This window comes from Chionomys nivalis, chromosome 12 (assembly GCF_950005125.1).
Source record: "Chionomys nivalis chromosome 12, mChiNiv1.1, whole genome shotgun sequence".
In the NCBI taxonomy this organism is placed as follows: domain Eukaryota; kingdom Metazoa; phylum Chordata; class Mammalia; order Rodentia; family Cricetidae; genus Chionomys; species Chionomys nivalis.
This window is the reverse complement of record NC_080097.1, coordinates 62,626,524-62,637,382: the sequence shown is the minus strand read 5'-3', so window position 1 is coordinate 62,637,382 and position 10,859 is coordinate 62,626,524. Positions and strand designations below refer to the sequence as shown.

The following is a 10,859-nucleotide window of genomic DNA, read 5'->3' as shown; positions in this document are numbered from 1 at the left end:
TGCTATTAATACTTTCCCTATTCTACCTCTGTGATAGGCAGGCGTCATTAACCAATCACAGAACTCTAGCTTACTCAGACTGCAGAGTTCTTCTCAACACCACAAACAACTACTGAGAACTAATGGTGATGCGAGATCAATCTGCCTTGCACACTCAAGGCTTAGCATAGGTCTGAGATCCCTATGATGAACAAATTGTGTGGCCTATTCACAATTCACTAGTGCCAGTGCCTGAGGAAAACTCTGAGATAACTGCAGAGATTCAGAATTCTTTGCCCCACCTTCCCTTGCTGTGGGGATGGTTGAATTAATAAGAATATAACAAAATGCAAAGCCCAACAACCATCCTGATAATCAAGTTTCTGGTATGGGTGACATGAACCTGGGCAGCAGGGCCTATAACACTGTCTAGCTTAATAAAGTCTCAGGACTTTGATTTCCATGTTTTCAAAATGTAACAGTAGACAAGATGAATTGTCAAGTCTCTTTTGCCTCTATGCAAGCCGAATCTGGTTCTAGGGTTAATAAAATCCAGAGAGAAGAACCTTGTTGTCCAATTTCTAAGAAATAAAAGCTAAAGATGTCAGTGACATGAATTTGGTAGCCAAATTAATATTTGAGGGCCTACTATGTGCCTAAAAACTTGATGCTTTACAATGTTTCGTTTCATCTCCAAGAGCTATGCCAGTGTCATTGTGTCTGTCTTTCAGGTAAGAAAAATATTTTATTTTATTGGAAAAATAAACTGAGCTCAACAGCCCACAATAATCTAACAGGCAGAAGCTCTGGGATTAAAATGTCTTTTTGATTCCAAAGTCTAATCTTTCTAATATTTCCAGTTTCAAAATCACTCCAACATATTCCAGAAAGGGAGTAAGATTGGGATCACATAAGGTACTGAGTCCCATGTTATTGCCAATAGTCTTGCCTTGTCCTATAGAAATAGAAATTCCCCATGTTCAACACAATAGCTCACTGGCAGGTGGTCTTTCACATCAGCTGTGCTTGAGCAAATCTGTTTTGCTCACATATTTTCCTTCCAGCACCCCCTGGGTCAGGCGAACTGACCCTTGCTGGTCTTTGAATCCTGAATTGTGCTAGGCTTGGCACGTCACTCAGAAGCATTCTTGACTTTTGGAAATAGAGCACTCCTATCCTTTAGCAACCTAAAACCACAACAAAACAGTGCAAATCCCTGTCTCAAGTTTTGAAATCTGTGAATACATGGACCTCAGCCATATTGCTGTTCACAGTTGCACTGAAGAACCCCCTGGGCTCTCTCCTTCCTTTTGCCCCTGTTATCCATTCCTTTATCTCCTGGGTTGACTTAGAGGCTGCAAAGGAAGCTTTCCACTTTGGCAGAGGGAAGAGTAGGGAAGAGCAGGAGAATTGTGTGAGTGTTTAGTGGACTTTCCTTGGACACTTGGCAGGAGATGGATGATTTGATCATTCTTGGGTTAATAGTGTCTGTCTGTCCTCTGGATCTCAGATTAGTTTTTCATTTGTCATCTTTTCATGCTATACAGAGTGACAATAAATGAAGAGTTTCCCTGAATAAGGACTTTCTGTTGATAGCATATTTTTAAAATTTTAAAAGATGGGTTCACTTTCAGAGTTTCCAAAAGATAGCCTCACTCGCTGTGTCCTATTGTTCCTCACCTGAAGCTGAGGTGGCTACACCCTGCTGTGCAGATGCTGTGCAGATGCCAAGGCCACTTCTGCCCTACTGAATAGATGAAGTGCAGTGCTAAAATGAGCCCTAAGCTCAGAGAGTGAAAAGAGGCATCCCGAGTGGCCAGAATCAAGAGTGGAAGAAGCATCTCAAGACCCTGACTCTAGTCTGACTTTAAGGTGCAGCAGATATGACCTGCCCCCAACAGAGAGAGCCTCTCTGGGGTAGCATCCACCAGCTCTACATTATCAGGCCTGACTAGTGGTGATCACAGCTTGCAAGCTGTGATCTCTTGTCCTCCTTTCATGTTGAAGGCACAAACTCCCCGCAAGGGTGGTATCTGTTACTAAGTGATGGTACCACCAAGCCTGCAGGTCTAGAACATTCTCACATATACAACTCCTTGCTTCTCAAAGGATCTGGGCCATACCCAAGGCTTCTGGCTGATGGTTCAAAAGAAACCAAGCTTTCGAACCACACAATCTCAAAATCTTGTCCAGTATTTCCTATCAGTTGCCTTAGGAAAACATTCACCCTCTGTCAGAGTAACTATGTGGCAGTGTTGATTTAAAATATATGTTTTGAAGCAAATGCATATTCATTTACAAATATGATAAATAAAACAGAGAGAACCCTCTGCCCTTCACTCAGTTTTCCCCAAGGATAGATTCTTACAGAACTGTAGTGGAAATTCATTACTAGAAAACTGACTTTGATAAATGTAATGACCAGAAGAAGTTTTGACTACTGTTGTTTTATGATCCAACCCACTTTCTTCTTATATCCACCCCTTCCTTCACCTGCAGGAATCACTCCTCTGCTTTCCATCGCTATAATTTTGCCATTTCAGAGACATAGCCTTAATGAGCTCTTGCATAGCCTAATCCTCTAGATATCCATTTGTGTCAATGCTTGGCTGCACTGCTGAGTCACATTCTGAGATCCAAATGATCCACGCTTGGATAACCCATCCCCAGGGATGCTAGGTTGTTCCTAGTTTGGGGTTCTAACAAGAAAATGTGCTGTAAACATAGGTGAATAGATTTTTGTGTAAGTTGTGTTGTTTTCTCTCTCACATAAACACCCTGAATCACAGCTGTGGTTACTGGGCTGTGTGGTAATTGTATGGTTAGTTTTTAAAGGCAGTACTAACATTAAATGTTTCTACAAACCAAGCGATCCAGTTTCTCCACATTATTATCAGGGTTTGGCATTGCCAAGATGTTTTAATTTAGAAATTCTGAGGGGCGTTCATGGATATTTTATTGGGGCTTTAATTTGCATTTTTAGTGGATAAGGAAGGTGAAGATCTTTTCATGTTCTTACCATCATTTTTCTTCTTGGAGGGGAGATTTTCTTGTGTTATCTGTCCATTTTCAAGGTGAATTGTTGTTTGTAGATGTTAAGCTTTGAGTCTTTTACAAACCACAGAGTATATTCCATTGGTGGGTAAGTGACTTCCAAGTAGCTTCTCCAAATCTATAGCTTGTCTTTTCATCCTCTTCATAAGATATTTCACTGAACATATTTCTTTTTAATTTGATGAAATATAATTTAGCTTTTTCCCATTATGAATCACATTTCTTATTTTATGTCTGTAAACCTTTTAAAAATGTATCTATTTGTTTATGTTCAGTCAATCTGACAATGAAGATTTACCATCATATGGTCCCTTTTGTCTTCCCAGCCCCACTATGCTTCTACTGGAGACGTTCTACGGGACCTGTGTGTCTATGCAACCTGAGCCATAAGGAGTCACTTTTTCCACCAGGATGGTGCCCAGGTAGATGGCGCCCAGGTAGATGGCACCAGGGAAGAATAAGAACTCTCCCCACCACTCAATGGTGACAGCCACACTTAAGATTTCCACATGAACTGTCCCCCACAGGCACATCACTGACAGGGTGGTCCCCTTAAGGGTGCTAATTTGAAAGTCTTGGTGAACTCAAAGGAAGTGGAGGAGCCTAGCTAGAAGATGTAGGGAGGTTCTTGGTTTTGGGACTGAAGACTCTCTGCCTCCTGCTTTTCATATTTGTCTCCGGTATGTGTTCTCATTGCCATGATGGTCTGTGTTACTGTGTCCCAAGAGTCAATGGAGCCAGGCTCTGTGTTCTCACCCTTCCAAGACACAAACCTTTTTTCCCGTTAGTTGTCTATGTCAGGCATTATTTGATAATAACAAGAAACTAATGTATCCACCATTGTTGAGGTGTCAGTGAGGCTACTACAGCCAAAACTCCTGCCCCACCTAACACTAACAAGAAGGCTCCTTCCATGGGTGTTAACTGGTGCTGAAACTGGGGATATGACCTTTACAGCCATCTGGAGAAAGTGGGCACCGCTCTCTATTCCTCTCCCTGACAACATGGTGCCTGATAAATCCAGTTCAAATAGTGGCTTGAGGTAGGAGTCATAGGACCATAGTATAATCTGAAAATGTGTCAGCTTATGGTTTCAATAGAAAAATCATTTGTCATATCAAGAACAAAAGATCTCAAACTAAATAAAAAATTACAGTAAAACTATGTCAACAGCAACATGACAAGAAATAGATGTAACAAAGATTTGGAAGCAGCTGTGATAACCACACTTTGACAAGCAATTAGGAACATAATTGCCTAAAAGAAAAATAATTAGAAAACCTCATGAAGAAAAAATATAAGAGAATCAATTGGGAGCATATGCTAAACTTATAATATATTTGTATAAAAACTTAAAAAAAATAAACAAAAACTAAAGAATCAAATAAAGAGGCTTAACTGAGAAGAAAATACAGTGACTGAAATAGCAAGTTTCTGGGTTTCTTTAGCTTCAGTAATGGAGGAGCAGATGAAATGACCTGGCGATGGGATGATAGGACAATGGAAAGAGCACATCAGAGAAGACACAGTCTGGAAGACCAAACGACTCAAACTCACAAGAGGAAAATACTGAACTATAAGCAGGTTTGAAGGATAAGTGGGCAGGAAATTGTGGTGAGTTTTGACTGATGGCAACAGGAAGGTTTAGGTGACTAGAAGGTGAGCTTCTATTTTCCTTCCTGCTGTTTGCCTTGGGGCTGGTCAAGGTCGTCGATCAACTATCCAAGCCTCTCCTTGTCAAATAATCAAGCTGGAAAAGCTACTGGTGAGACCAGAAGAGAATAACAATATATTCCTGCTTATCTTAAATATGTGTCTGAGTCTGGCAGAATCGCCAGGCAGAAACAGGCATTTGGGAGATACTGACTCTAAAATCTCTAACTGCTAGGATGTGTTTTTCATTTTTGCATCCAAGCTTTCAGAATTCCTTCTATGATCATTTCTTTAAGAAGTACAGGTTTGTTGTGCACCACATTCCTTGGCTGCTTGCTCTGCTATAACATCCACAGTTGCTTGTAAGGTTAACAACATGAATTATTGAAGAGAGAAGAAGAGAGTGTCTAATCTACTTTTTCCAGAAGACACCCACATATCATAAAATGTCAGAACAGCATGAAACAGAGGCAATAAATGACTGAAAACTCCCCATAGCCAGCACAGCACAAAACAGAATCTCCCAGAATGCACCTCTAACCCTAACCCATATGGAAGTTTCAGGGTGGTTGCTATCAACACAAATATGGAATATAAGAAACTAGTGGGTTCCTTTTCAAAGAACTTCCAATGACTCAGGTTTACTAGATTTTGAAGAGAGATCACATCTTGTGATGGGCAAGGAAAGAATTATTGTGTTTTTCTGCTCCACAAAAATTTCCAAATGGTGGTGCTAGCAAAACTCTGTGCAGAATGATTTCTCTTCAACTCTAATAATAGATCTGAAATTCAGGCAAAATGAAAACAAAAAGATTCTGGATTAGCCAGCAGAATGTGTAGCCAGCAAAGTCACTTTGAACCTCGGCCTGCCTCCCTGTTGTTGAGAGGTCATGGCACAGAAAGGAAGTTCACTAGTTACTCACAGATTTTTAGGGAGTTTCAGCTGAGGAAAACTGGAGAGGGAAGTTGTAAGGTTCTTGGTACATGCAGAGCCCCTTGCTCCCCTCTGACACCAGCAACATCCCCTACCATACAGTGCTCCATTAACCTCTTAGCCATTCCTAGTCAATGGCTTACAAAATCCAGGCCTGGTCCCTGTGGCTAGAAGCATTAGCATCCTGCATATTTTTGATGAATCACTCATTTCTGCAGTGAGAACTTTTCTCTTATATTTCTTCTGCTGTGGTCAGGAAGAAAACTCATCAAGGAAATCCAGGTGCATGTGCTCTGTCAAGGATTGCCAGAAAGTGTGCATTTTTATGGGATGAAGGTACCTTATCTGCAAGAGGCAGCTCCTTAGGCTAGAACTTCAGAGGCAATGAAGTTTAGAAAATGCTTGTGTGCTGCCCTCAACCCTCACATTTAAGAAGGAACCATTGGATTTGCCTAGGCTTCAAGTCTAGCACTGTAATGAGAGGGAATGAATACAAAAAGAGATGCAGAACAGCTAATGCTTTGAGAAAGATCTAAAGTGGGAATATGGGTGAAAGAATTTAAGACTAATAAAGTTCAGCAAAATAATTATGTGAAGTATATTATATTTCACATTTTAAAGTATATTTTAAAGTATCAAAATCATCAATTGCATTACCTCTGAAAAAGATCTTAATAAGTAATGTTTTTACTTCTCTCATTTCACAGAGGATGAGAAAGGAGCCAGAGACTCGCTGACAGTTATACAGGGGACCTGTATCTGTGACAGAATCAGAGTCCATAGTTTGGTCTCCTTGACTCCCAGGCTCCCAGTATGCCTCACTGATGGTGTTCAATTTCCTGAACCTGACATTAGATATGTTGGGATGAGCAAAAGAACTTTCTATTTTATCTTATAACATCATATATGAGTCATGTATTTTTTCCATTTCAATTCTTATGATCCCATGTATAGCATTAAATGAGAAGTTCTAGGCATTTAAACAAAGTTATTGTCTGACAAAGACCAAGATTAAAAGGGAGCTATAGAGACACAGGACTAGGTAGATGGATATTCTCAAAGACATGTACAGATGTTTTAGCCATCTGGCTTGGTGATATCGATTTGAAAACTATCCCATTAGCAATGAGAAACTTCCATGCAGGAAGAAAATTAATTCTTTCCATACAGCAGCATCTTTATAATAAATAAAGCTCAAAGTACAATCCAATAGGAAACTGAACCTGTCCCAAGGAAATAATCAAGCTTGGGTAACAGCAAACATTAACCCCCCGCAGCCCCTCTGTCTGTGTGGGCGAACCCCATTAAAACTGTTTTGTGTTTGTTTTGTTGGTTGGATTTTTGAGATAGGGCCTTATTATGTACCCCCATGCTGGCCTACAGCATGCAATGCTCCTGACCCAGAATCCTGAGGTGAGGGATGGGATTATAAGCAGTAGTCAACAAGCAGGAAAGGATAAAATTATCTCTGTAAAATACAAAAGTAGACTGTGTCACTGTGGACTTAAAGTGGTTAAAATCCCCAAATTACTTACTGAGCTTTGTCACTTGCATTTGTTAAGACTCCTTAAAGGAGTTCACAGGCCTATTTCATGGACTTTGATAGAACATTTATATCTTTTATGCAAAATAGGTTCTCCTTATAACATCTCCCCTCGGGTTCCCTTTAACTCCAAAATTAAAACTGTGATATGAAGTCAATAGACTTTAGTGGAGTATGTTAGTTTAGGTCTTGTTTGTTCAATTGAATCAAAATTCTCCAGAACTTTTATGAGAAAACTCTCCAGAGTCTAGCTGTTAGAATTTCTCTGCTTTTCTACCCCTCCTAGGAATACTGCAATTTGCAGAGACACTAAGAAAGGTCAACTACAAATCAGGATCTGTAGAGAGTGTGGCCAAATATTCTAATTACAGACAATTGCAAGTGTGACCATGGTTTTTATTTTTCATCTTAGTTTTTACATCCTTCCATATCCATATACACACACATATATGCAAGATATCATGACCATCTTCATTAATTGAACAAAAATCCTTTGACAAAGGAACCAGAGGTGGAAATGTATAATGGGGTGCCATTAATGATTCATAGAGACAGCAGGCACCAGCTGGGAATGTTCTAGGTAAGTAAAGACACTTGACCTACAAGTAATAGATTGTGATTGCAGCTAACCTCTACATGTAGATCAGAGAGAAGCTATATGCCTCATCCCCTATCTCTTAGGATCTGAAACTCAGCTACCATGGGAAAATAACCTCTCTCCGTTTTCCTCACAGAATCAGTCTCAGAAGCATGAGGAGGCAAAGGTCTAACATAATTACCTCTGGGGTTTAGTATAGAAAGCTGGTGCATGAATTGCTGGGCAGCTCCTTGCTCATACCACAGACCACCTAAACACAGGTGCCACATGGTTTCGTGAGAAAGGACGTTGTCTCTTGGATAGTACCTCTCCTCTTCTTGAATGTAAAGGAAACCAAGAGAACAATGCTGAGGTCGGTCAGTTGAGTGGCTAAGTCATCCAAGGAGAAATCCTTCCTGCTCAGCACTCCGCCACCTGCTTGCGAAAGGTCACTGGGTGGCATTTTACTGAAGTCAGTGCAGATGGTTTAACCCAAGTGTTGACAAAATGAAACAAAACCAAAATGGAGATTGGGTAGGGTGTTTTGTGTATAGATAACGAATACTATATAAAAGTCTTCCTTTAAAAATTGCATTAAATACAAAGAATGAGAAAAAGAAAGAAATTCTACTAAGTATCTTTCATTGAATGTATCCAGAGCAAAAGTTCAAGTCTTGGTATGAAAGTATAATTAAATTACTTTAATAATCTGAGTGGAATACCTTTGTTTGAAGAGTGTGATCATTTGTTTTAACACTAGGGATTTGCCCTCTGTTTCTGTTCACATCATTTTTACTTCTACAAATTAGGATAAAAGGCCATTTGCAGTTATGATAAAAGGCCTCTGACTTATTCTGTCAATGAATTGCTAAAGATGAAACGAACAGTTGGGGAGTTTCATTCATGAGTCCCAAGCAAGACGGCTCTGTATTCTTACCAGTCCATTCCCAAGGACACTTAAAATAGCTGATTGCCAATCAAAGAGGTGGCCGATTTGTCATTCTTACCAGAATCCCTGACCTTGACTTAAAACACCAACTTTGCACAGAAAATGGCCAGATTCTTCCAGCCCCTTTGTGACTTCCTACCTGGGTACACTTGGTGGATAAGAAAATCTCTGAAGCAATGAATCTGTCGCTCAGACACTGCAGCAGACACCGTGTCATTAAAAAAGTCTCTGAAGCAATGAACCTGTCACTCAGACACTGCAGCAGGAAGTTGCAAACCTCTCAGTGTTCTCTGGAGTCCATAATCTTTCAGATGGCTTCCCCCAGTTTAAGTCCCATTTCATAAACTGTGTTAGAAAACCAGAGGAAGAAAGGTAAGTAAGTCTTCCCATCTCCTATATATAATATTTCAAATTTTGTTTTGAATTACAAACCCTCTGAACACAAACCTGAGTTTAAGCCTTCTCCCATTTCTTTCTTTATTTTTTTTATTAGGCTAGTATTTTATTAATCCAAAAGCACTTTACAAGAAAATATAAGTATGGCTTCCAATAGGAATGTTATACTTGGACTTGATACCAAGCTCATAGATTTGAGTGTGTAAGGAAAAACAGGCTTCCAAGTTAAACAACAATTTGTAACCAAAACTTTAATCCCAAGGACTCTCACAAACATATTACAAATGACAGCATGAAAAAGAAATCTTGCACAGTAACTCAAAGGTTCTTCTCTACAATGTACCCTTAAACCAACTGGTAACTTAGTCTTCCGTTTCCAAATAAAGAATGTTACAAACAGCTTCCTCCATAGATGGCAATCAGTGAGGAACGGCTTTGAAAGCCTTCAGAGTGCAGTTCCCACCTTCAGAGTGCAGTTCCCACCCTTCCCCTGTTAACTTGTGTTCACAGCGGCTTTAACAGACTGCTTGTCATTTCACCCACAGCTCCTGACTGTGTCCCAGCTAATAAAGAAACTAGTTTTGTCAATTTCCATCAGTGGTTTATCATTAGTACATTACACTTTAACTGGGCAGGATCTAGGTTTATTTCAGTCTATGAAAAACTAAAGTTCAAAGCAAATTCAATCTTGCTTAAGGGAACATGAACAGCTAAAACATCTTTAAAATGCACCAAGCTTATGAAGTCTCAAACAAAACTTGACTTTCCTGTACATACTCCTGTCAAATGAAGTTACTTCCTGTACACCACTTCTTTTGCAAACTGGTCTTCTACTTCCTTTCATTTGACCTAGATCGGCTACAAGACATAGAGAAAGATCGAGACAGCTTGTGGTTTCTCTCGCGAGACAGAGACCTCTCTCTTCTCCTATCTCTAGAAAGTGACCTGCTCCGGCTTCGAGAGAAACTTCTCCTTCTTGGAGATCTTCGCAGAGGTGGAGGACTCCTCCTATGGTAATCATCTCAAGGGCGACGACCCCCAAGAGGGAGGTCCACTCTTACCAGGCAGCCACATAGTGTTCTTCCATCTAGCTCTTGGACAGCATCAGCAGCATCTCGGGGATCCTCAAATTCAACGAAAGCAAAGCCAGGAGGGTTTCGAGCAACCCACACACTTCGGAGCGGTCCATAATAGCCAAATGCCCGTTCTAATTCAGTCTTGTTCCCATTGTTTCCAAGATTACCTACATACACCTTACAATCTAATGGACAGGAATCACGATGCATTTCGAGATCCTGGGTTCGAGAACCGCAGCTCAAATTCCCAACTCTCCGACGAGGCCCACCCGCACCCTCTGCGATCTGCTTCCGCAGATGCTCTCAACGCCCTGGCGGCCACGAAATGGCGGACCCATTTCTTTCTTTAGGCAGAGGCAGGCGGATCTCTGTGAGTTCGAGACCAGCCTGGTCTACAAAAGCTAGTTCCAGGACAGGCTCCAAAGCCACAGAGAAACCCTGTCTCGAAAAACCAAAAAAAATAAATAAATAAAAATAAAATGTACACCAAATAGATAACCTCCGAGGGATGCTCAGTGTTTATTTTGCCTTCTCTTAGTAATCGCGTATCTGAAAAGATGAATTGTTTGTGCACTCACATAAAATGATCATGAAACTTACAAGTGAGAAGCAAACATATTTTGTAATAAAATTAGTCTCTATGGCTTTGAAATCAGTCTCCCTTTACCAAGTGAGTTCACGAGGAATGCAGTCATTGT

The 10,859-nt window shown here is 40.4% G+C and overlaps 1 pseudogene; it reads right to left on the bottom strand.

The window, feature by feature from the left end:
- Positions 1-9,855: 9,855 nt before the first annotated feature.
- Positions 9,856-10,400, bottom strand: LOC130884821 (serine/arginine-rich splicing factor 3-like; annotated as a pseudogene).
- Positions 10,401-10,859: the final 459 nt, after the last annotated feature.